Genomic DNA, 27,653 nt, shown 5'->3' on the forward strand with positions numbered 1-27,653 from the left:
AACCATAAACCAAGCTAATATACAAGTACAAATGATAAATACAATTATTACAAACAGCTGTTCCAACCAGGTAGCCATGAAGTGAGATGGTGCCAGATGTTTTCAAAACCCAACGAGGTGTCATCAAGGGTTATCCGATGTAAGGTTTGAGTTTGTTTCCAAATTTCATTAAGATCTGTAGAGATTCTTCTGCTTTGATCTATATAAGTACAACAACTGGTGTTAATAACAGTACACATGCCCCCTTGTGAGGCTAATAAAAGATCAAGAGCCATTCTAATTTGCAGGACTACACCAGACAAACCATGGACCTCCTCCTGTAAGGCAGCAATTGCTGAGTTCGATTCTTGATAATTTCTAGTATGGTCGAAATATTGATAATTACTCTCTCTAATGCAAATACTCTTAAAGCAGGAATGAACGCCCTAACTAAACTTTTGAAGGTTGTGGAACATTCAACAATGGAATTAGGGACTCTTTATTCTTTTGACGTAAGTTCTCACCCGCCCACCTTGCTCATCAAATTGATGGAATATAGTTATATTTGGCACCAAGGCCCCAAGAACACAGACCCTATTTTTGTCCAAGGGCAAAATTTCCATGCTTCATTCTTACATATCCAATACCAACCTGAACCCTGTGGGAGAACCATTCTCACAGGTAGTTGCACCATTCCTATTATGAATTTTGGTGACAGTCTTACTTTGGATTTAGTCTTATTACAGTATAGAGGAAGAATGGCTTTTCCCGTGGCATTAACAACTACGCAGGGAACTGTGTAGCTTTCATGATTAGGAACTAAATTGCTTGCAGAGAGAGCAAAATTGAGTGAGCAATTTCTCCTGCATTTTTGAGGGCATTGCCTTGGCATGGCTAGGCACAGGCAGTAAAAAGAACTGCGCAATTAATATGGCTTCAGGCTCTGAAGCCAAGACAAAGGAGGATCTGTGACAAGGTTAAGGTGAAACCCCAAAAGGTAAACAAGTTTCCTCTTCTCATATGGACACCTGCAATATTCCAATTAGAACTGGACAATGGGGTATGTTTTCATTGTGAACACTTTTACGTAACCAATACTATAGAAGAAGAAGTCATGCATCGGGGTGTAGTAACGGTATATAAAGAGCATCTTTGTAAATAAAGACGGACATTTTGCCGATCATATTGGTCTGGTGAGCAATCTGTTCGAGCCCCTCTGCCGATAACTGGTGCCGATACAGGGACTTTGGATTCGTTGTTCTACGGGACGAAAGGCGAACGGAAAAGAAGCAGAGGGAAGCAGTTGGAAAAGCGGCACTGCCTCGGCGCTAAGAATTCAAAAGCTGCGCGCGGTGAAGCTTTAATCTTGCCTTGGCCAGGTGAGCGACTGGGGAGGAGCACGGGGTCCGCACTTTCAAAAGAGGAGGAAGCGGTAGAAAAGCTCCTGCAGGTAATGCTCTCTGAGAGAGGACATAATTATGACGTAAACGCTCTAAAAGGGCTACTTGAGTGGGCTAGAGCAAAGGGACTGATCCCCACAGCTCAAGCTGCTTTTGATGTGTCCACATGGGACTCTATAAAGGAACAGCTTTGGGAAGAGATCTCTAAGGGGTCAAAAGACGCTAAGAAATACCCTATGGTCTGGCATCTTGTAGTTGAATTGCTGCGGGACTATAGTGCTCAGCGGCGTGTATTGTCAGTTGCACAGGCGGCTCTGTCGGGAGACAGAGGGACTGTGGTGCAAACTCACGTTGAACAGTTTGTTTTCGAAGCGTCTGCAGCACCCGCGCCTGCTAAAATGCAAACGGTAAAAACTCTGAAGGCAGCGGGTGTGGCTCGGTTTGGCAGTGCACCCTTGCTAGTAATAATAATAATGGCCCATCTTCGCGAACGAAGATTTGGGGAAAGGTCTTTTTTTACCTTTCCAGCCTGCGCAATGGATTTTTTAGGTGAGACACAGCCTGCGCTGAACTGAGCCCACCCTTTAATCCTAAGGTTCATCTGCCGGGGCCAAGCAAGCTTGGACAATGGCAGTGAGGTCCTCAGGACGTAGGTTTGTTTAGAGTGTCCTTCTCATAGATGGATGGCCACACAGGGCTAACGGGTTCCATCTGCCCGGGAGGGACTGGGAATCGAACCCGTGGTCGCAGCAGTGAAAGTCCTGCACGCTAACCACTAGGCCACCAGGGGACCCTTGCTAGTAGGAAAACTAGAAACCGTGGAAGACAAAGCTGGCATGGAGCCAACAGCACCGTCCTTCACTGTGCCTGCGCTGCCAGCTCTGCTGCCTTCCACTGTGCCTGCGCTGCCACCAGCGCCGCTTTCCACTGCGCCTGCGTTGGGCACAGAACCAGTGGCTGCCACTGCGCAGGCACCCTCCGGAACAGCGCTGCCAGGAGCCTCCGCGTCGGCAGGGGTCGCTGCATTGCTGCCGCCCGGAACCACCATGGCACACAGATCTACGTCATCAGGAGTAGTCGCATCGGAACCCAGAAGAAAGCCAGCTGGGACCGCTGCCGTGGCAACCGGAGCTATTCCGAAAAAGGCTGCCGCTGTGCTGGCAGGAGCCACCGTTCTGGCAGGGACAGGAGCTACCGCAGGAGAGATCGCTGTGCTTGCATCAGTACTACTGCAAAAGAAGGAAGAGAAACCGAATCATGGCAATGTGAAAGAGCTATTTCCACCACTTCCCTCGTCTCCAAACTTGTCTTCTGATGATGAGAGCTCGGAGGATGGAAGCGAGAAAGCTGCTATGGTTGCAATGAAAGCTCAAGTGAACAATCTGCTACATCGCTTCCAGGAGCTTGAAAGCAAAGTAGTGGAGAGACAGTTCGCTCTGCTAAATCCAGCCTCCTCCAATGTTCTGGCTTTGCCTGAAGTGCCAGCGCCGCCTCCTCAGAACCCCTTTCCAGGGATACCCGGGGCGGGAACTTCTGTTATAGGGTTTCCAGCTTTGTCGGGGGGAGGAAAGGGGGGAGAGGGAACGGGTGGCAATCCAGCACATAAATGGAAAACCATCATACAAAATGCAGCTTCTGAGGGAGACTTTGAGCTCTTAGAAGCTAGTGCTTACCCTGTATTTGTAGACGGTGGAGGGAATAAATCCTGGGAAGCTTTGGATTGGAAGATCATAAAAGAGACTAAAGCAGCTGTTTCCCAGTATGGTTTAAAGAGCGGTTATACACAGTCAGTAACGCAACATCTCTTTACTGCTCATTTATTAACGTCATTTGACACACATATGATCATAACTACGTTGCTTTCTCCTTCTCAGCAGTTACAATTTTTCAACAAATGGAATTCCAGTTGCGCAGCAACCACTGCACAACCTAGGCAGCAGGGACACCCTCTCCATGGTGTTACCTGTGAAATACTCATGGGTACTGGTCAGTACGACAAAGCAGAATTGCAAGCACAGTTTCCAGATGAGGTGCTACAAACTAGTCAAGACTTAGCTTATAAGTCATTGCTTGCGGTGAGGGATGCAAAGACAGGGCCCCCATGTACCACGATTAGGCAGGGACCCAATGAGCCATACAATCAGTTTGTAGATCATTTGCATCAGTCAATAAATTCAGATCCAGACATGGATAATGACATGAAAGCAAAATTCCTGGATATGTTGACCTATGATAATGACAATGACAAAACAAAGCAAGTTTTAAGCACACTACCTAGGGGTGCTGGCACAGCTCAGCTCCTAGAGGCTGCCGCAAGGATGATCGAATGAGAGAAAGCAGCCTATTTAGCTACTGCAGTAGATGCAGCAGTAAGACCTTTTATGTCTGGAAGAGGAAGGAATGCTAAGGGAAAGAAAGAAATGTCACGCCTGTGGTCAGAGGGGACATCTCAGAACTCAGTGTCGGGCATTGCTTTTTCCAGGGACTGCCTGTCCTGCAATAACAGCAGGACCTCCAGTAACAGCAGGAGGGTCAAAATGGTGTGATAACTGTCAAAAGAATAACCATGAGTGCAGAAGGCAGGGAAACTCCAGACGGAGCGCGATGCACTCTCACGCCATGACAGCAAATCAGGGTGCTTGGAACACTGCCGTGCAGCCACCGCAGGAAGCGCCAGTGTGGACCTGGCAACAGCAGTAGACACTATGCTTGAGACTCAAGATGTGCACTTGATTGATTCTACATTGCAAGGACCTTTAGGTAGAGGTTTGAGTGCTCTTTTGTTAGGACGTTCATCTGTGTCTCGCCAGGGAATTTTTGTGGTACCAGGAGTCATAGACGCAGGTGCTATAGGTGTAATTAAAATCATGGTATATACTCTAACACCACCAGTTTTTATTCCTGCTAACAGCAAAATAGCTCAGTTGGTGCCTTTTAAAGCAGAAGTGCCCAACGCAGAACCACTGACATGGGGAGATGAAGGCTTTGGTTCAACAGGTCCCCCTGAGGTGATGTTAGCAGTAGACATAAAGCAGGGAAAGCCCAAGGAGAATGTAATTGTACAGCATCCTAATGGACAATCCAGCACTATGACTATGCTTCTTGATACCGGGGCGGATATTTCAATTATTCCCAGGCATAAATGGCCTCAGGCATGGCCTGTGGAAATGGCACCCACAGGAGTTAAGGGAGTAGGTGGTGTACAGCAGACATGGATCAGTAAAGATGTGATAACTTTTCAGTTTTCTGATGGTGCCATAGTGGGAAGACGTCCTTATGTGTTGTCTTTACCCGTAGGCCTGATAGGTCGAGATCTGTCGGGGCAAATGGGAGCATGTCTGGTTACTTCTCCTTTTCAGGAGGTCATTGATAGGTAGCCAACCTTAAAACTGCAATGGAAAACAGAAAAACCAGTATGGGTAGATCAGTGGCCACTGAAGGAGGAGAGGCTGCAAATAGTACAACAATTAGTTCAGGAGCAATTGGATGCAGGACATATTGTTCCATCTACAAGTCCATGGAACACTCCCATATTTGCTATTCCAAAAAAATCAGGAAAGTGGAGATTACATGATCTGCGAGCTATCAATGCAGTCGTGGAGGATATGGGAGCTCTACAGCCTGGACTACCTTATCCTATGATGATCCCCCATGATTGGGTCATACTGGTAATAGATCTAAAGGACTGTTTTTTCACAATCCTTTTGCATCCAGATGATGCCGTCAGGTTTGCCTTCACAGTGCCTTCAGTCAACAAAGTGGAACCAGCACAGCATTTCCACTGGGTAACTCTTCCCCAGGGGATGAAAAATTCACCCACCATGTGTCAAATCTATGTTGCATGGGCCTTACAGCCATTTCAGACCCAGCATCCTGACTTATCAGTATATCATTACATGGATGATATTCTGATAGCAGGGCAGAATCTGAATGTGCCAATGCTGTTACGGCAGTTAGAACAGGAATTGGGTCGTCAAGGCCTCAAAATTGCCCCTGAAAAGATTCAGAAGCAGGAACTATGGCAATACCTGGGTTGGACCATTACAAATGCTATAGTGAGACCACAAAAGTTAGTCATTAACACTACCATAAAAACCTTGAATGATGTGCAGAAGCTGATGGGTGATATACAGTGGGTCAGACCTGTGTGTGGAATAACCAATGATGATCTAGCTCCTCTGATGCTTTGCTAGGGTCAGTTGCTCAGGCAGGACTTCCGAGAGAGTGATCGGAAGTCCAAAAGGCAGCTATAGTTAACATCTCAGGAAAGATAGCTGCAGGATACACCTGTAGAATAATAGAAGACCAACCAGTACAGTACCTACTTGTCAATTCTGGAGAGAGCAGAAAGCATCCATTGGGCATCATCTGTCAGATCACAACCAGCATAAGAATTTTGGAATGGGTATTCCTATCATATCAACCCAAAAAGACAATCGTGACACAACCGGAATTGTTTGCACAGTTTGTCATAAAAGGGCGACGGAGAATTTGTGATTTAATTGGCAGAGATCCATTTGTAATATTTGTACCAGTCGCCCAGAACTATTTGGAGTGGTTGCTTGAGAAATGAGAACCATTCCAGATAGCCATTGCAGACTTTGAAGGTCTGGTCACAAATCATTATCCATCAGACAAATTGTTGCCTTTGCTGCAACATCAGACAATTGAACAACTTGTGTTGTGTTCAGATGATCCAGTTGATGGAATTACTGTTTTTACAGATGCTGGAAGAAAATCTCGGGGAACAGCAGTTACCTGGCAGGAAGGAGCAGAATGGAAACATAAATTGCTTCCAGGTGTTTCAGGTGACACACTGCAAACCCTTGAACTGAGAGGTGTGGTGTGGACCTTGAACTTCTGGAAGGAAGAACCTGTTAATGTGGTTTCAGACTCACTCTATGTAGTAGGTACAGTGCAAAGAATAGAGTGGGTAATGGTTAAAACCCTGAAAAATAAGATCTTATCAGCACTTATGACACAGTTGCTACATTTGCTAGATCAGTGAACACAACCCTATTTTGTCACTCACATTAGAAACCATCAGAAGCTAAACGGTGGTTTGGCAATTGGGAATGACAGGGCGGACAAATTAGTGGCACCTGCATGGACTGGCCCTGCAGTAAATAAATTTCAGCAGGCAGTTCTGTCTCATGAGTTTTTTCATCAGTCTGCAGATGTGTTAGCCAGGCAGTTTGGGCTCACTTCAACAGATGCATGAGGTATTGTACGGGCCTGTTCAGCCTGTCACAAGAACGGACTGGGCATTGGCTTGGGAGTCAATCCCCATGGGCTACAAGCATTGCAACTTTGGCAAATGGATGTTACTCATGTTACTGAGTTCAGGAGGCTGAAATATGTGCATGTATGCATCGATACCTTTTCTCATGCTATGTGGGCCTCTGCCCAGGCTGGGGAAGGTGCCAGATACGTCATTAGTCGGATGTATGCATGCATAGCAGCCCTAGGGGTCCCCACAGAAATTAAAACTGACAATGGATCCAGTTATACCTCACAGCGTTTTTGAAAATTCTGTATGAATTGGGGTATTTCTCATGTTACTGGTATAGCTCATTCTCCTACAGGACAAGCTATTATCAAGTGAGCTCACGGAGTTCTGAAAACACTTTTGCAAAAACAGAAAGGGGGAGAAGAGCTAACCAATCCACATGACCAGCTTGCAAAAGTATTATATGTGTTGAATTTTTTGCAGTTGACGGGTAATAGAACAGACCCTCCCATTGTCATTCATAACACTTCTCTGCAGTCGCGTCTGGTAAGTCAACAGGCAACAGTCAAAGTGCAATATAAGGATCCACAGACGGGAATGGAAAGGGCCTGCAGAAGTAAAGATGACTGGAAGAGGGTATGCTTGTATCTTAACAGAGACAGGTGTTCGATGGCTACCTGCACGATGGATAAGACCTTGGAAAGAAGCTGGTACTTCAGATCAAGGCTGACGTTGCTGTAGGTAACAGCAGCACTATCAGAAGCTGTTCTAAATAACAGTTTTTTCAGTATTATTATAAGCACATTTCAGTATTATCAAAGCACAATTTTTTAGTATTATTAAAAGCACATAATTATAGAGGTTAAGAATTTGAAAGAGTGTGTTGTGTGAATTTTGGATTATTCACTGGGTGTTGGTGAAGGAAGATGTATTAGCGAGGGGTTCGAACATACCGAATCTTGAAACCATGACACCATTAAAAGCTTAACAAAAACCAAGATTTATTCCCAAGAGGTGGCCAACAAAATGAACAAACCCAAAAGGGAGGAAGGAGGAGAGAAATAAGCCCCCAGCATGACCTCCCCAGTTACCCAGCTGTTGCCCATAAAGTTATCTTACCGACCTAGCATGCCTATAATTACCCATAGCAGAAGCTGCATCCTTGGAGAGTCAGTAAGTTCACAAACTGGCTGGCGTCCCTGCCAAAGGCAATGTTGTCCTTCGTGTGAAGCTCGCTCCCCCCCAAGAAAGAACTATCTACTTTTTATACAATTAACTGAGTGACCTCAACCTGGGCAGGAGTGGTCGTCACCGCCCAGCCAGAGGCCCTCCATCCCACCCCCTTTGTTATGTAAGTGCATCTTTTCTGCGCACACGTGGCTTTCCCTGCGCCTACATACTGCACTCAGGGTTTTTTTTCCAAATGAGTCTGGGGGCGCTACTTCATCCTCCTCCTCCTCAATCTCTCCCTCAAGCGACCTTGGAGGACGATTAGCCAATCACAGAACACCAATTAAAACAGTTTATACGAGAAGCTCTCTTCAAGGACAACTTTCCCGTTTATCAGTGCTTGTTTGCCGCTGTCCGAAGAGGGTATGGGACACGAGGAAGGGTGCAAGTAGAATACCCTATTCACGTGTGCACCCTGTCTTTTGTCAGCTCAGGCGGGGAAAGGGCCAGAACATAGGGTGGAGCATGAGACAGACAAGCAGGGGAACAAACCAAGATAGGGACATGGACAAAAGGGGGAGGAGTGGAGGGAGCAGGCAGCAGGCAAACTCATGGCAAGCCTGGGCACGACCAGGTTGTGCACTGTGTAGTGTGAATACAATGAAACCACATAATAACAGTAAAGTCCATATGATAACTGTAAGGTCCATATAATAAAGTCCTGCCAATTGCTGTATGCTTTTCTCCATGCCTGGAACTGTTCCCATCCTGAATCTTGCTCCTTCACATCTCACCCTTTCTTACTTGATTGAAAATGTCTGTTGTGATAGTCCTTCTTGCAGCATGCTGTGACACAAGAAATAGTTAATAACAATACAAACAGAAAAAGCAAAATTTCAAAGCAAGTTAAAAAGGGTTTGTTTAAATGGACTTGGAGGAGGACAGATCTGCATCTTTCAAATCAGTTTGGACAGCTGCATCTGCTGAGTGACTCCCCCCTTAAAAAAACTGTTTCCAGCCCGAGATGCCACTGCTCCATGGTGTCTAAAAGCTTGGTGATAGTGGTCTTCTGTGGACTATGAGATCCTGCGGAAGGGATGGGTTATGCAGGATGGAACACAGTTGAGGGGGTGTTTGTGTTAACACAGCACCCCTGGAGCTTGCTGCCTTGTTTCCTGACAGTTCACAGGTGCACTGTTTAAGATCTGGCATTGAATTAAAAGTCACTTTTCTCCTTAAGTCGGGTGATTTTTTCGGGGGCAGTAGTTCTCCGTAGATGTTAGTGAGGGAGCGGCAATCCTTAGTCCAGTGTCTGCCTTTGCCACATCGCTTGCACGGTGTCTTTGGAAGCTGAAATTTTGTGGTTAATTGTGGGCAGTTCTTTTTTATATGTCCTGTCTCACCACAGTGAAAACAGGTTTGTGGTCCAGCTAAAGCTTCAGCTATTAGTCTTGCTTTATGAGAATTAGACCCCACATTCCGACATGCCTTAACCATGGACCATAGCAGTGGGATCTTTAAGAGTTCTTAGTATTTGTTGGCAATCGTCATTAGATTGTTCTACAGTCAACCTTAAAAATAGTGCATCTTGAGCTTCTGGGTGTTTGACTTGTTTTGCAATGGCTTTCTTTAGCCTTTCTGCAAAGTCTATGAATGGTTCTGTTGGTTTTTGTTGTACTTGTGTGTATGAAGGTGTAGGTTCATCCGCCTCAGCAATGGTTTGAATAGCTTGGAAAGCTAGATTTTTTGAAATGTCCAATTCATTCACAGGAATCTTGGTTTGGGCCTCATTGGAAATATAAGGTCCCGCTCCATAGAGCCTATTAAAGGACTCCAGAACTGGGGTCCCTGTGGTTATTGAGGCTCGCTGGGCATGCTGGCGAATGCGAGTTTGCCATTCGTCCAGGAAAAGTGTTGCTTGCATGTTAGTGAAGAAAGCGCTTACTAATTCCTTTATGTCATTTGGAGTGAATGTGTATGCAGCAAAGAGTGAACTCAGTACCCTTATTACATAAGGTGAGTTTAACCTGTAGTCAGTAATAGCTTGTTTTGTATCCTTCAGAACTGGGAGGGGGATGGGTTCCCAGAGAGAGTGATTGTCGGGATGATAAAATACAGGAAATGCTTTCACCAAATTCAAAACATCAGCTGTCGACGCTTGTTCCTTTATGTAAGACCATCTGCTCCTCTGGGCACTGGCACCGGAGAAGCCAGGACCATGATTACAAACATGTTGGCATGCATGCGGGGACAGGGAGGTGGAAATAGGTGGGGCATGGGAGAGCAGTGGGCCCTGTGGGGGACAAGTACATCCACAGGGTGGGGGCACTGAAGGGGTTAAAGCGCCAGCTACTGGTGCGGCGGCATAAGCGGTGCTGTCGTGGGGAGTGGGGTTTTGGAAAGCAGTACATTGATGCGTTGGAGGTGGGGGGGTTGGAGGGGAGGGGGGGAGAGAGGGTTTTTTTGGTCGGGGGGGCGGAGGAGGGGGACGGTGGGGGTGCGGTGCCGGCCGGGCTGGCGCGGGCGGGCTGGGGGGTGGGGCCGGCGGGACGCGCGCGAAATCTTCGCATGCTGTTTCTCCACGCGGCGCCTGGTGCTGCGCACGCTCCCCGCGCCCCTCGACCCCGTGCGCGCACATACCACCGCCCAGCTCGCCGACGCCATGATGCAAAAGCCGCTGGCATTCCGCGCCCCGTTCCTCCCTCCCGCCGTCCGCGCTCCCCCGCCCCCCCACACCACTCTGGGATTCCCGGGGTTTGTCATTCCCAGGGGATCTGGACCTGGACGTTTTGGATTCTTGCTTAGATTCTTGGAGAGTTTCATCCAAACTGGTTATTTGGTGTTGCAGCAACATCAAAATCAGTCTCCAGGCAATTAGTGCTTCGGCTGCGTTTTTGTCCCCTCTTTCCTTTTGTTTCCATATGTGGTGCCCAATTTTTTCCCAGTCTTGTATTTTTAAATTGTCCGAGACCACTTCACCGCGGCTTTCTAGCCATTTTGCAAGCGATTTCGCCGACTTTTTGTCTAAGGGGTGTCCATGTTCAATAATAAAGTCTTTTAGCTTGCTGTATACAAATTTTTGAGGGGTTGATAGCCAGAGGCCCATTGCGAAATTACTTAGGCTTCTGTTAGTCTGTAGTTGGTTTTAAAGTTGTTTTTGTGAGGGTGGGAGATGGGATTAGAGGTTTTCCCGGTGCTCACCTTTCTCGGTGCGGTGGCCGTCTTGCCGTGATCTGGGGTTCAGCCGGGAAGGACCAGCGGGACGAAAACCCTTCTCTCCACGTCGTCTGAGCCCTTGTGGCGTGGGGGAGGTTTTCTTAAGGTAAAAACCTCTACCTTTGCCGGACGCTGGGTGCCATTTGCCGCTGTCCGAAGAGGGTATGGGACACGAGGAAGGGTGCAAGTAGAATACCCTATTCACGTGTGCACCCTGTCTTTTGTCAGCTCGGACGGGGAAAGGGCCAGAACATAGGGTGGAGCATGAGACAGACAAGCAGGGGAACAAACCAAGATAGGGACATGGACAAAAGGGGGGGGAGTGGAGGGAGCAGGCAGCAGGCAAACTCATGGCAAGCCTGGGCACGACCAGGTTGTGCACTGTGTAGTGTGAATACAATGAAACCACATAATAACAGTAAAGTCCATATGATAACTGTAAGGTCCATATAATAAAGTCCTGCCAATTGCTGTATGCTTTTCTCCATGCCTGGAACTGTTCCCATCCTGAATCTTGCTCCTTCACACTTGTTTTCCCATAACTTGGCAGGGAAAGAGCAAAACTTTCACAGGTGGCAGGGCCAAACACAGACCAAAAGTATCAGCATAATTAACCCCTGATACAGAAGGTTTATCTGTTTGGTTAAAAAGCTTTAACATTGTGGAGTAGTAGAGAATTATAACTGTGTGGAAACCTCTTATTTTAACAGTGGTGGTAATTGTTGTTGTTGTATGTAATTGTGTTTGTTAATATGTTATAGGTACAATAAAGAATGTTATAAATGCAGTATAAATTGCTCAAAACTAAAGCGGGGATTTGTGGAGAGAGCAAAATTGAGTGAGCAATTTCTCCTGCATTTTTGAGGGCATTGCCTTGACATGGCTAGGCACAGGCAGTAAAAAGAACTGCGCAATTAATATGGCTTCAGGCTCTGAAGCCAAGACAAAGGAGGATCTGTGACAAGGTTAAGGTGGAGCCCCAAAAGGTAAACAAGTTTCCTCATCTCATATGGACACCTGCAATACTCCAATTAGAATTGGGCAATGGGGTATGTTTTCATTGTGAACACTATGTAACCAATACTATAGAAGAAGTCACGCGTCGGGGTGTCGTAACAGTATATAGAGCATCTTTGTAAATAAAGACGGACATTTTGCCGATCATATTGGTCTGGTGAGCAATCTGTTCGAGCCCCTCCACCGATAATTGCTCAGGGCTATGGGTAGGTAAGATCTATTAACCTGCCCCCACCATTCAAGTAAGAAATTTTCGGGGGGGGGGGTCCTGAAGTTTATGGATCTCATTGGAATTTGTCTCGTTCATTAAGATGCCAATCACCGGCCAACTTTTACCTTCACCCATCGTTGACATTTGGGTACAAATCCAACAGTCATTCTTATGAAGAATATTGGACACATTGTGAACTAAAGTCAAATGCAAATTTTGGTCCCAAATCTGGTTCATGGTTACTGACAGTATACATGAGAAAAGTAGTTTAAACAACATTTCTCTTTATCTGCAATGGTCCCTTTTGCTCTACTGTCCAAGGAGCAGAAGCCTTCTTAATTCTGGAGTAGTGTATCCAGTGTCCTTGTCCACCAACCTTGACTGCAGTATGGGTAGTCAGTAAAACTTGAAATGGACCTTTCCACTTGACCTGTAAGGGTTCACTCTTCCACTCTTTAATGAAGACCCAGTCCCCAGGCTGGAACAGATGGGCAGGAGCATCCAGTCCTAGGGGTCTAGATGTCATGACGAATCTCTGTAATTTCTGCAAAGGAGAGCCTAAAGCCATTAAATATTTTTGCAAATCAATTTTCCCCCTCATGTGGATTTCCCCTGGAATATGTGGAGTTTGGTACGGTCTACTATACAATATTTCATAAGGACTTATATTGTCCCTACTCCTTGGCTGTATGCAAATTCTCAGTAGAGCTATGGGTAAGGCCTGGACCCATGTCATGGAAGTTTCTTGACAAATTTTGCTTATCTGTGTTTTAAGAGTGTAATTCATGCTTTCGACTTTACCACTGGCCTGAGGCCTATAAGGTGTATGCAAATCCTAAGTAATTCCCAAAGCTCGACTAACCTCCTCTACCACTGTCACAACAAAATGTGGTCCTCTGTCTGATGACATTCCCAGAGGAACCCCAAATCTCAGGATTATGTCATTGAGTAGAGCTTTCACTACTTCTCTTGCTTTGTTAGTGCAGCAGGGGTAAGCTTCAGGCCAACCACTAAAAGTATCAACCAACACCAGTAAATATTTGTACCCTTCTTTATGCAGCAACTCAGCAAAATCTATTTGCCAATACTCTCCAGGAAGATCTCAAGCCTTTGTTACCCCTAACACCACTCTTTTGCTAGTATTAGGATTGTTCCGACGACAGACTTCACATTTACTTATGATTGACTGTGCAATTTCAGTCATTGCAATCCCTATCACTGTTTTTATCAGATGTTTCAATAGATTCTCTGTTCCCCAATGGGTACTGTCATGTTCCCGTAAAACTATTTCTCATAGGGGTTGGGATGGCACTATAACTTGTCCTGTAGGTGTAACAGCCCATCCATCTTCTTGAATTTTAGCCTTAAGGGACTCAGTTAACTGATAGTCTCTTGTATTATATTTTGGGGTAAACCCTGACAAATCAATTTCTCTTTGTGGTATTACTGCTAGTATGCCTCTCTGCAGCCTCTTTTGCTGCCTTATTGGCAAAATTATTCCCTAATTCAGGAGTTGTTTTTCCCTTTTGATGAGCTCTGCAATGCATAATAGACACCTCTGTAGGTTTCCAAATACTCTGTAGGAGTGCATGGATCTGTTTGGCATGCTTGATCCCACTGCCTTGGGTGGTTAACAACCCTCTTTCCTTCCAGATGACTCCATGGGCATGCACAACACTAAATTCATATTTAGAGTCAGTCCATATATTTACCTTTCATCCTTCACTTAACTCCAAAGCTCTCGTCAGTGCAATCAGTTCAACTTTCTGTGATCATACATCTGATGGCAAGGCCTTTGCCTTGATTACCTCATCTGTAGTTGTTACGGCATATCCTGTCATACGTTTGCCATCTTGCATAAAACTGCTTCCATCAGTGTATAACTCCCAGTTGGGGTTCTCCAGAGGCACATCCTTTAAGTCTGGTCTGCTGGAATAAGTTTCCTCGATTGTCTGTAAACAATCATGCTCTGGGATATTGTCAGCCAGTGTCAAAGACAAAAACATGGCAGGGTTAACAATCAATGTTGTTTTGAGAGTAACATCATCTTGTTCCAATAGCACAGCCTGATATTTGAGCATCCTGCTCAGAGACAACCAGTGACCCCCTTTCTGTTCAAGCACTGTTTGCACCATGTGGGGCACATATACTACAATGTGTTGTCCAAGGGTAAATTTCGGAGCCTCCTGAATTAACAGAACGGTGACTACTACAGCTTTTAAACACACAGACCACCCTTGACTAACGTCCAACTGCTTTTAAAAGTAGGCCACAGCCCTACACTGGTTTCCAAGGAATTGTGACAGTACCCCAAGAGCAACATTTTGTCACTTTTATTTGAACAACTCGAAGGGCTAATTAGATATCCACAATTGACACCAGCCAGTCATTCCCAGAAAAGCTTGCATTTCTCTTACCATATGTGGCTCTGGAAGGCAACAGGTGGCTTCTTTTCACTCTGTGCGAAGTTGTCGATGTCCACGAAAAATCTCAAGCCCCAAGTAAACTACTGTTTCCTTTGCAATTTGTGCTTTGTTTTTCAAAACTCTATACCCACTAAGTCACAGAAAGTTTAGCAAACTTACAGTGAGCTGGATGCAACCACTCCGATCCTTGTCAGCGATTAGTATATCATCCACGTATTGCAAAATGACTCCTTCTGAATGTTGTCTTCTCCAGTCCTCTAGTTCTTTTGCCAGCTGGTTTCCAAATGTAGTGGGACTATTCTTAAATCCTTGGGGTAGAATGGTCCATGTTAATTGTGCCCTTCTTCCTGTTTAAGGATTTTCCCATTCAAAAGCAAAAATCTCTTGTCTGGTTTGATTCAGGGGAATGCAGAAGGTGGCATCCTTAAGATCGAGCACAGTAAACCACCCTAAATCATCAGTCACTGTAGTTAGAAGGGTATATGGATTGACTACTGCTGGGTGTATATCCTCTGTTATTTTATTGATTGCCCTTAAATCCTGTACCAATCGATAACTCTTACCATCAGCCTTATTAATTGGTAGGATAGGGGTATTAAACTTGGATTCACATTCTATTAACAATTTGAATTTAAGGAAATTTTCTATTATAGGCACTAGTCCCTTGCGACTCTCCAGTTTTAAAGGGTATTGTTTTTGTCTTACTGGTGTCACTCCTGGTTTGAGTGCAATGCTTAGAAGTTCTGCTCATTTGGATATTCCAGGTACACCACTAGCCCATACCACAGGGGTCACGGCATCCTCGACTTCTGTGGGGATCTCACCGTGGTCCACCTATATGAGAAAGGTAGCTGCCTTGAAATATTTAGTCTCAGGAATTATGACTTTTATACCCCCATTCTGAAATTTGATTTCTGCTTCCAGTTTCTCTAAGAAGTCCCTGCCTATCAAAGGCATAGGAGAATTTGGCAAATAAAGAAATTGATGAGTTACCCACTGCTTTCCTAATTTGAACGTCAAAGGTTGGAAGAAAGGTCTGGTTTCGCTTATCCCTGTAGCACCAACCACTTTTACAGTGTCTTGACTTAATTTCCCCTCCAAAGTGTTCAATACAGAGTATGTTGCACCAGTATCCACCAGAAACTGTATTTCCTCTGTCCTCAGCTCAGCTGTAACCAGAGGTTCCACCCAGGGAGAATCCTCCAGTCCCCTTCAGGCCTCACTGATAGCCATCGGGGGTTTGGTGTATCCTTTTGTTTTAAAGCTGAACATTCCCTTTTCCAGTGCCCCTCCTTCCTACAATAAGCACACTGATTATCATCCAAAGAGGCCAGGGTACTCCTACCTTGTCCCCTTCTTTGACCAGTTCTTTTCCTTTCCTTCTCCTGCGAGCTTTGATCAGCCACTACTGCGACCATCTTTGCTCTCGCCTTCAACTGATCTCTGTTCCGATATGCCATTCATGCTACATCCAATAGTCTGTCCAGATCTCTATTATCAGGTTCCTTCACCTTCTGTAACTTCATTTTAATGTCATCCACGGATTGACCAATAAACAGAGAAACTAATTGTGTTTGTCTCTCTTTTGTTTCAGGGTCCATAATAGTATACTTGCGAGCAGCCTCTTTCAGCTTGTTTCAGGAAATCTGTTGGGGATTCTTTTCTATCTTGTTTTATCTCATATAATTTCGACCAATTTATTGCCTTTGGAATTATATTCTTTACCCCAAATAGAACCCACTTCTGATATTGTTTCAACCTTTCATGTTGTGTTAGGTCATTAGGGTCCCAGCTCGGATCTTCCAAAGGAAAGTGATTGTCTACCGTGCCTTGCAGATTTTGAGCTGCTATCAGTGCCTCAATGTGGGTTCTCGCTGTTCTCCAAACCATTTCCCTTTCTGTGCTGTCAAGTAAAGCATTCATCATTGCACCCAGGTCCTGCCAGTCTGGGTCTTGTGTCTTTATCATCATTTCTACAGCTCGAGACACTTTGTCAGGGTTTTCTTGATAAACACCGGCCGTTTCCTTCCATTGATTTAATTCAACTATAGAAAATGGCACTTTCACTGTAATTGACCCATTTGTGCCAACAACCTGTCGTAAGGGCAGCTCTATAACCTCCCCTTGGTGAGAGCATGTGTGGCTCACGATGGGACTATATTCCTCAGATGGTTTGACTTTTACTGCTGCAACAACTTTGCCCCTTCTCACAGCTGTGGCAGTTTTACCTGCAGTTTTAACAGCCTCTCCGCTTGTGTACATAGCGACTTCCTCCCTCCTGGGGCTGACGGGGTGGGAGCCTCGCCCAACATCACTGCAGAGGCAGGGCTGAACCAACCCAGTGGGGCACAACCACCCCAGTCTGGCAGGGCGGGAACCCTGCCCTGCGCGGGGTGGGCAGTGCCTTGCCCAACCCCCCAGGGCGGGCCCACTCCAGCTTGGAGGGGCAGAGGCCTTCCCCATTGGCGCAGAGGAAACAGCATCAGGCCAACCCCCTGGGGCAGGGTCAGGTCAGTCCAGCGGCAGTGGTGCTGGCGCAGAGGGTACAGCGCCCACCCAGCCCACTGCGGTGGGACCACTGTTCCACCCCAACCTGGCAGGGATGTCACTTGGTGACAAGCCCAACCCCCCAGAGCAAGATACCCCCAGAGTGTCTGGGTGGGAACGTCAAGATCCCCCCAGTCTGTCGGGGGTTTTCTTATTTTTCTACCTTATAAGTTTTATAGGTAATAGAAGTAGATTTTTGAAGCAACCCTTTCTCCCTCTTCCCCGTAGCACCCCTTAGTTTATACATTCCTTAACCCTCTTACCCCATTCCATACTCCCCATATCAGCCCTATCCCCGTATCCAGTAGAAGATGTTTTGTCTCTTGTCAAGGCAAGCCTGTCTTGTTTGGGGAATGCTTGTATCTTGGTCTAAACCGCAGGATAGAGTCAAAGAACTGGGTGACTCTGCTCTCTGTACCCCGAAGATGATGAAGGATGATGAAGAGAGGGTCCCAAAAAGCACCCCAGACCCAGTTCTGGGAGGTGGACCAGGGTGTGGACCAGAGCAAAAGTCACAGGGTGGACACACTTGGGATTGACCAGATATTGTTATATATTGTAACATCTCAGGCACAGCCTGCGTGCTTCGTATACTATCAATTGCCTTGGCACGATTCAACCCTTTCCTTATCTCACCCTAATTAACGGCTCCTGGATTTTTTTCTAAGCACCAGCTGAGCAGGCAAATTTTGTTGACCCACACAGGGAGACCTGGACTGGAACTTCTTCAGACTGGAAACTTTCATCGTGCAGGAATTCCTCATCAAACCAGCTTTTATCTGAGACAATTCCCGCCCCGGTCTGAGAAGCCCAGCTCCACAGAACCCACGGAAACAAGCACAGAGCATACAGGTGAGATAAGAAAAGGCAAAATAAGGGAAAAGGTACCTGGTTTAGTTAGCAGCTGCGGGAAGTTAGCAGCTGCGGGAAAGTTTTGTGTTCCCAGGAGGTGGGGACATGGGTGACTGGAAAGTTAACTTAAAGACTTGGGCCCTTCATAGTCGCGAAAGTCGCTTTCCAGTCGGCGGACAGGGTGGTCCGCCCACCCAGGTCAGAGCGGGGTTCAGTCTAGGACTGGTTTGTTGGAAGGGACGCCTTCCGGTGTGCTCTGACACCGTGGGAGAGCTGGTGGAGGCTCTGGGAGTTGGTGAGACTCCAAACAATAGCGGAGAGGTTACTGGAACAGCTTGTAACCCCAAGGTAGCAAGTTCTAGTCCCGGTGTGTGGTCGTGGTTCATTTACATTTTGCAATCATGGGTTGTGTAGATTCAAAGTTTGAGGTCCCTAAAGAATCCCCCTTGGGTTTAGTTTTGGAACATTGGAAGATTTTAACCGGCCCAAATGCAACTTTAAAAAAAGAAGAGCTTTATCGACTGTCTGTGTATGCCTGGTCATTGTTTGGACAATTGAGAGGACTGGCTTGGCCGGAATTTGGTTCGTTTGAACCGTACACAGTGTTTCAATTAATGTCGCTTCTTCAGGTAGAACAGAGGTGGCAGGAAATTCGACATGCAGGGCTGTTTTGCTGTTTATTAACACGCCCTGAATTGGGGACCAGAGCTGCAAGAATGGCGGCACCTGGACCGGCTCCTGCTGAACGGGCAGGAGTGGGGCAGGCACGGGCTGTTGGAGGACTCCCGGGTGTGGGTCTGGTCGCACCGGGAGGGATTAGACAAATTGAGACCCCCAGAGGAGTTGGCTCGGGGCCGGCGGGAGTGAGTCCCGCTGGTGTGGCTGTAAGAACGGAAGCTGTTGGTTTGACTGAAGTAGGCACCGTGGTGCAAATAAGATTGGCTTTTGTGGAAGCTGCTTCTAGCGCGGCAGAGCAGAGCAAGAGTTATGCAGACGCTGCGGGGTTAAGCTCAAAGATAACATCTAGTTTGGTCGAAACAGGAGTGACACCAGGAGAAACTCCTGGCCCCAGCGGGGCGATCGACACTGGGTCTCCCCCGCCTGTTCCAGTGAACGTGCAGGTAGCCTGTAACTTTGCAGCTGCTGCAAGCAGCCTTGCTGGAGTAGAGGAGGTTGCCGCGGTAACAGCAGAGGTGAGCGCGGGAGGAGCAGATAGTTGTATCGCTAACGGGATAAGAGCTGTGAAGGCTGAGAAGTCAGCTTTTACTAGAGTTGCTTCTGGCGTGGTAACACCAGAGAAGATTGTTACAGATGCGGCATCTCTTGTGGAAACAGAGGAGATTTTAGAGATCGCAGCGAAAGCGCCGCCGGAATCGGCCAGTGTAGAGACGGTGGCAGGAGTTAACTCTGACAGTGGCAGTAAAGTGAAGGCGTCGGCCCCAGGGGGGGCGACAGCCCCGGGTGTAGGTATGCTTGTGAAACCAAGTAGCCCAGCACTGCAGACGGGTGCTGAAGCAGTTGATTTTACTGGTAGTGATAACAGCAAGGGAGTTATGAAAAGGTATGAAGTCAAGCAAAAGGCGAATGAGTCGCCTACAGGCTATACTGATATAGATATGGAGGATATGGATGGTAACCCAGAGGGGCTCTGGATAAGAGCCCATTCCAGCTGACAGCCGACGATGTCTATGACATCTCGACCATGCTGGGCCGGGACCTGATGCAGCTCAGCCCCGGGCCCGATATCCCCGCTGCCCACGCCCAGCTGCAGTTCAGGACCCTGCGAGTCCTGGAAATGCTGGAGACACTAGTGAACGAGGGTAGCATGGTCGAGGAGCAGCTGCGGCAGAAGCGGGAGCACTCCCCCTCAGCCGTTGGCCCTCCCACGGGCGCTGACCCCTCTGCCCCTGACCGTCCGGCAGCAGGGAGAGAGATACCTATGGTGGGCGGGGCTGCCCCTGTGGGCACCACTGCCACAGGAGCACAGAGAGCTGAGCCGGCAACTGCCCCTGCAGGCATGGCCGACGAGGCGGTCGAGAGCGCCGGGGAGCAGCAGACTGCGAGCGGGGTCGCCGCTTGTGCTGTGGTGAGCGGAGATGAGGCGGTAACTGTTACAAGCGAGACTACCACTGACCCGTACGGTGCGGGAAGCGAGGAAGTTGCCTCCGCCCCTGCCAGCACTGTGGTCGCTTCTGTTCCAAAAAGGGGGGTGACAGACCCTCCAGGGGGACTCGCTGCTTTTGCAGCGAGTGGCCAACCGGTTGCTTTGGTTACCGAGGGTGGCTCGGTCGCCCCCACTCTCCCCCTAATACTCGTGGTTTTCCCCCATGGCTCTGGGAAGCCCAGTTTCAGACCCCCAGGGCCGCTGAGGGCGGGGCCACTGGCTGAGTCGGACAGCTTGGACTCTCTATCCCGAAAGGGGAGGGGTCGGTGCGGACCGGAATGGTCCTGCCCCGGCCAGCCCCAGGGCCTACCCTGCCTCTCGAGTTGGCACGACCCTGCTAACTTGGGCTTCTGGTTTGCAGTCGTTGCTATAGCAACAGAACCCAGAAGCAGCCGAAAACCGGGAAGGATACTTTTTGCAACAGCGAGAAGGGAAACACAAAAGGGAAGCTTGCCTAAAACATGCTCTGGCCCTGTCCCTGTGGTGAAGTGGGCTCCCAAAGGGAGTCCGACAGAAATGGACACAGTATGGAAGGCTGAGTGACCAGCACTGTCCCACGGACTGACCAACCACCGCTGTGGTCCCTCCCCTCGCCCGTTAGACTGGCTAACACGGAAAGGGGGGGGGGAAGAAGAGCTAGCTATATTAGCCCCTGTGTACTCTAAGCCTGTTTCGGGCACACAGCCTGTGAATATTCCTGCCCTCTGTGCCCGGGCTGTGGCAAAATCAAAGGGGGGGTCACTGTTTTGGTCTTAATGGGAACTAACAATGTGTCAGAAATTGACTGTTTACAGGTAGTCTGTTCCAGCAAACAGACCTGAAAAGCAGTACCACCGAAATTCAAACTGGAAGCCATGGGAACAACTTTTTGCAGAAGTAGACAAATGTCTTAACTGCAAATGAAATACATCAGGAACAAAGAGTGTTAAGCTGCAATAACATCAAGAGTGAGTAGACAGAAACCAACATAAAAGCCTTCTGACACAATTGAAAATCAATTTGCACTAAAGGTGGTACATGTACATATATTGTAATTATTTTTTTTTTTGTTATTTCTATATTTTTTAAGTTTCCCTTGTTGTTAGCTTAATTGCTAAAAATTGAAAGCCTAGATTGCTTTTGCTTTTACTACATGAGTTGATCTAAAGCTTGCAATGTTTATACTCGAACGTATCTTGTTCCAGCAGCAATTTGTAAACATCTGTGTGTCTTAGGCTACTGCAGCTTGTGGAAGAATTTCTCCTAAAAGCAGTTTGATGAAAGGTCCATAGAATTTTCATGTGAATTGTGGAATCATGTTTATCTGCTTATGTTTTAAGATGCTTTCGTATCTAGTGTCATCTAAGAATGCACGTGAACCCGAATTGCATAAAAGAAGTCCTACACTGAGACTGGAGGACGGATAAGAAAGTGGCTTCAGTGCTGAGGCAGCACTACAACAACACTGGTTCTATGGACTCTCCAAATAAGCCTCTAAAAATCTGGCTTGCACCATTGCCTGCAATCTTTGAGACAACCTGGTAACATCAGTTGTTGGAATAATTGGTTTAGGTTGCTTAAGTAGTTTGCTAAAATTGCTTTCTAGCTTTATTATTTCATTAGTATTCATGTATCTGTGAATGTACCTATTTTAACAGGTGTGGAAGCTTTTATCCATGGAGGCAAGAGACCCCTGTATGACCACTCCATGAGGTAAAGATGATTGACTGCAGTCTGGGACAGGTTGGAACAGGACAACCTGCCCCCGGTAAGGCCTAGAAATTGTCCAGAGAGTATAAACTCTCTGTGGTGAGCTACTGGCACTGCCAGGGTGCTGTTTGCATCCAGACGCAGCCTGCTTCAAGTAAGCTCTTGACTGGCCTATTAAATCTATGACTGGCAGTTAATCGCTTTATGTGATAAAAGCGCGAGCTCCTCTCTCAGAAGATTGAAATACAGGAATTCTAAAATCTAAAATTCCTGTGAAATTGTCATCAGACAGAGAGTCACAATTCATCGACTCCCTGGTCACCTAAGGAGATTTATTTGTAAAATTGTTTATGTTTTAAGATCTGCTTTGCAGGAACTGCAGGGATTCATTGAGTCATCTAAGCCTATGAGACTGGACATTCCTGATCACCTGCTCCAGCCCAAGGACTGAGTCTATGTTAAACAATGAGACTGAAACTCCTGCAAACCAAACGGAAAGAAAACCAAACAGAAAGAACTGTTTTCAAGTCCAGCTGACCATTTCCATCGTGGTCAAGAGTTATCATCAAAAATCCTGAATTTCATCCAGGAAGAAAAGAACCTCTGTTCCTGAGACGAGTGGAGCAACAAAGGCTGTTATTTATAAGGACTGTTAAAATAGTGTTTAAGTTTTCCTCGCTTGTTTGTATTTATTAGTACTGTCAGTAACTATGAATTGAGTTTAGAACCTAAATTTACATTTGGCTTTAGCAAAATATACCAAACATTCTTCATAAAGGTGAGTGCTAAATTTGCACTACGAATTTGGCAACAAATTTGAATTATATATTGGATAATTCTTAGAAATGTTTCACTAAGTTTGCCTTCACAAACTTACTTCATAGTTACCAAGCTGAACCTGGTTAGAGCAGCCATTCATGTTAGCATTAAGTTTGCATAATAGCTTGTCATATGATTAGTACTATGTGTAAGTAGTAGAGATTGAACAAGATCTCTGAATCTTGTTTAATCTCTAAAGGGGGGACTGATGCCTTAAGCCCCTAATGGTTTTCTTATTTTTCTACCTTATAAGTTTTATAGGTAATAGAAGTAGATTTTAGAAGCAACCCTTTCTCCCTCTTCCCCGTAGCACCCCTTAGTTTATACATTCCTTAACCCTCTTACCCCATTCCATACTCCCCATATCAGCCCTATCCCCATATCCAGTAGAAGATGTTTTGTCTCTTGTCAAAGCAAGCCTGTCTTGTTTGGGGAATGCTTGTATCTTGGTCTAAACCGCAGGATAGAGTCAAAGAACTGGGTGACTCTGCTGTCTGTACCCCGAAGATGATGAAGGATGATGAAGAGAGGGTCCCAAAAAGCACCCCAGACCCAGTTCTGGGAGGTGGACCAGGGTGTGGACCAGAGCAAAAGTCACAGGGTGGACACACTTGGGATTGACCAGATATTGTTATATATTGTAACATCTCAGGCACAGCCTGCGTGCTTCGTATACTATCAATTGCCTCGGCACGATTCAACCCTTTCCTTATCTCACCCTAATTAACGGCTCCTGGATTTTTTTCTAAGCACCAGCTGAGCAGGCAACAGTATCTTTACCTTTCAGGGCAGTTCTAACCATAAGCAGCAGGGGGGCGCTGTTGGGCTCTGGTGACCGCCACGTGTGTGGGGGTCAACACGCGGGAGGCAGCTTGGCCAGTTCGATACAAGCTCAGAGCACCTCCCAGAGGGTGTGGGCTACTGCTAGCACGGGAAGGGAAGGGAAGGTTTGAGAAGGGAAGGGAAGGTTTGAGAAGGGAAGGAAAGGGAAGGTTTGGGAAGGGAAGGAGGAAGGGAAGGGGGGAGGGGAGGGGAAGTTGGTCTTTCCCTTCAGGGGCTCCTGCAAACTCATGCTGTCAACGACTGGTTTCAGCGTGGGTAGTTGCTGACCTCAGAGTCAGTGGGGCGGGGGGCAGCTGGGACTCTGCTGTCGAATGATGCAGGCTGCTGCCGGCATGGGAAATGAAGTGGAGGGGCGCAGGTAGAAACTCCACGTACTTCTGAGCTGGGCAAGCAATCCAAAGCAAGACGGCACAGCTCCAGCCCATACCGTGTGGGAACGCAAACAGCCCCGATCCCCAAAAGCATGGGAGCCAAGCACCTCCCAACCAAAAACTGCCAGCACCTTCCCCCCCCCCCATCCCCCGCTCTGCAGAGCCTTCCCTTTGGCTGCTGCCTCAGCCAAGGTTACACAGGGAAATCAACCTTCCCCCACTGCCTAGGGCATAGGCTGAAGAAACAAAAGAGTTCCACCTTTGCGAAGAAAGCTATTAGCTTTTCAATAGGAGGGCCATTAGAATCCGAGCTAGAAAACAATGGAGTTTGCATGCCTATCTCTTCCTAGCAGAGGCTTTTTTCCCCCATGCTCAAGTGTGGAAAATTCACTAGAAAATGTTTGAAACTGTAACACCATCTTAAACACAAAATACCCAAAACCACTAACTATTCCTAATCAGAATCAAACCCAAACCATTCAAGTAGCAGGCAAGGATTCTATCACTAAACCACACACACCATTACAAGGAATAGCACACACATGATAAGGGGAATTACCTGAGGCCTTGCAAAATTGCTTGCGTAAGCATGATAGGTGACCAAGTATGTAAACAGCACAGATAATTGCCAATTAGGTAGCTTGAACACATAGCATAACAGGGTGTAAGCTAGTTTCAACCAGTTTTGCAGTTTGGACTATGGCCAAAGAGAACTGTGCATGAACCATGAAGGACAGTTGAAAAGTTCAACAGGAGGAAGAGTATGAGCCTTCATCCCCGAGACCACCAAGGGACAACCACCAGGGAAAACTGCGCAGGCACCAGGAGGCGTACCCATGTTTTACATAAAACAACGCCCACTCTCGGAAAGGACATGAATATGTAAAAACGTGTAATAACTATGTATGAGTTAACTGTACAAAGTGGAAAGTGTGAATGAGAATGGGTTTGGTATAATTTGATTTTAACATTGCTCAGTATTGTGATCTTTGTTCGAGATTGTAGTAGGATTCATGTGGCTTGAAGTTGGACTTGCTTTTGGGTTTGCAATTGTAATAAGTGGGGTGATATATTGTCTTTGGAAGTGTCTTCAGCTGTCATTGGGGGACCCTTGCACTTGTTGAAGGTGGGACGTTAAATATGGGAACTTCTCAGAGTAAAGACGTCATGAAGAGTCCATTGGGATGTATTCTGTCCCACTGGAAAAGCTTGAGGGGAAGTTCTGGTGGTAATATGCAAAACCAGACTTCTATTAAATACTGTATGGATTGATGGCCGCTTTATAAGCTAGAAGATGGGGAAAGTTGGCTATCTAGTGGTAGTTTAAATTATAACACTATATTGCAACTTATGTTGTTTTTAAGATGGAATGACAAATGGGATGAAGTTATGTATGCAGATCTTTTCTTCAGTTTGCGTAATCATCCAGAGTGGCAGAGAGACTGTGATAGTCAATAAAGACAAAAAGAGATAATTTGCTTATCAAATTATATTTGTAATACTGTAATTGTGAACTGTGATGTTATGTTATAATGACGAACTATATTCTACTATGTTACCTCTAGATTTTAGATATCTATGTAGAAAATAATTTCCCTAGCAACCACAGCAGAGCCTGTCTAAGAAGACATAAAACAGGGGAGACAAGGCCCCTAACAACAAAAACACTCTTAGCCGACACAATCTGATAAGAGGAAGGAGGCGGCCAGACCTGATAAGAAAGAAGACGCCAGGAGGAGCTGATAAGAAAGACAAGAAACAGGGAAGAGAAGATTCCCTAGCAACAAGTACAGAGCATGCGCAGAATGAACTGGTAACAAGAAACCCAGGAGGAGACTTGGGAGCTATAAAAGAAAAACTGAAAACTTATTGAACTTGCGGACTGTTGAGGGGGGCAAAACCCCCATCCGCCCAGTGCTGCGTTGTTCATTTACCTTAAATAAAACTTTTGTAAAACTTTTAAAGAGTTTTGCTCTTGTTTACCGATAACAATTTGGTGCCGTGCTTCGGACCAGAGTTCCTGGGCAGCAGGATCCTCCTGGGGTGGGCGCCTCCGTCCCCGTTTGGATGGTCCCGGGGGAGTCCTGCGGCACAGACCCTGGGATTTCCGACCGAAAGGATTTAGAAAAGGCAAATAAGCAAATGAATCACTGCAGTTCCCTGCAATCTTTGTGCACAAAAATCCAGGCGAAGGTTTACTTAGGAGAAAAGTGAGTGGTAAATTCTCTTCATTTGGGAAGGGGTCTGTTTGGCAGGAGTCCTAACGGAGTCTTACTCCAGGAGGGAGTAAGGGTTTCAGGTGCCGCCTGGTTGGGGAAGGAACCGTTCAGTGAGGAGCTGGACGAAGGCTTACCCAGGAGAGGTAAGTATTTGCGAACCCCTTTCTCGGTTGGGAGGGAATCCCGGAGTACAAACGACTGAGACGTCCAGTAGGACGAGGCGATTGGGACCTCCTATTAGTGCAGTTCTTGTACCCCGCAAGGGGGCAAGTCACGAATGGAGGGAAGCGATTGAATTGTGTGTGTGAGTGTGTGAAGGTACTTTGGAAGATGGGGCAGAAAAAAAGTAAATCTTCTGCTCCCATGGGTGGCTGTAAAACAAGTCAGGACAATCCTAAGACTGAGAAAAAACCTGGGGAGGGGGTTGGAATAAGTGATCATAAGGGGAAGTCACAGGATACCGTGCAGGAGAGGAGAGAGCCCGAGAATGAGTTAGTGGTAAGGTTACCGAGCATACCTCCAGATAGTCCTTTAGGAGTTATGATTAGGTATTGGGATGATTATCCTTCTAGAAAAGGGAAATTGAGAGAAAAGATGGTGCATTATTGTATGGAAGTATGGGGGGGGAAGCGAATAAGGCAGGACCGTTTGTATTGGCCGGTATATGGTTCATTTGAGGACTGGATATGTCAGGCTCTAAATCTGTATGTGAATAGTAAAGAGCCGTTTTGTGCAGAAGAAAGCGAGTATGCTAGTTTATGGATGAGACCAGACACTAGGCATTATTTGTTTCCTTTAAGAAATAAAAAGCAGAAGAAGAATAACTGTGATCTGGAGGATTACCAGAGGTACCCTCCACCATATATCTCACCCCCTCCACAACCTGCACCCATTTCAGCACCGGCATTTCAGCCCTCTGCCCCAACTGAACCAGAACTCCTTCTATCTGAGAACTCTTCACCTCCCTCACCTGCTGATAGCAGGAGAGTGACGAGGAGCCAGAATAAGGCAAAACAAAAGATGAGAACCCAGTTATATCCTTTAAGGGAGATTGCAATGGGGGGACAAGATGCTAGGTTAGGGTTTGTGTCTGTTCCCTTAAATTCAGGGGATGTGAGAGAATTTAAGAAAGATGGGGAAATTGCTAGAGGACCCTATGGGAGTATCTGAAAGATTTGATCAGTTTTTAGGGCTGAATATTTATATGTGGGAAGAAATGCAAGCAATTTTGGGAATATTATTTACGGTGGAAGAACGAGGTATGATTAGAGCGGCAGGAATGAGACAGTGGGATCAGAGACATCAGCAGGGGCCGGCTGCTGACACCAAGTGGCCTCTTCAGAGACCTGACCGGAATAACCAGGAACCGGCCCATAGAGCTCACATGGCTGATTTAAGGACTATTATAGTTCAGGGTATAAGAGAAGCAGTCCCTAGAGGACAAAATATTGACAAAGTTTTTAAAGAATACCAGAGAAAAGATGAATCACCTACGGAGTG

Source organism: Neopelma chrysocephalum, unplaced genomic scaffold (genome assembly GCF_003984885.1).
Source record: "Neopelma chrysocephalum unplaced genomic scaffold, ASM398488v2 Primary Assembly neopelma1_96860, whole genome shotgun sequence".
NCBI lineage: Eukaryota > Metazoa > Chordata > Aves > Passeriformes > Pipridae > Neopelma > Neopelma chrysocephalum.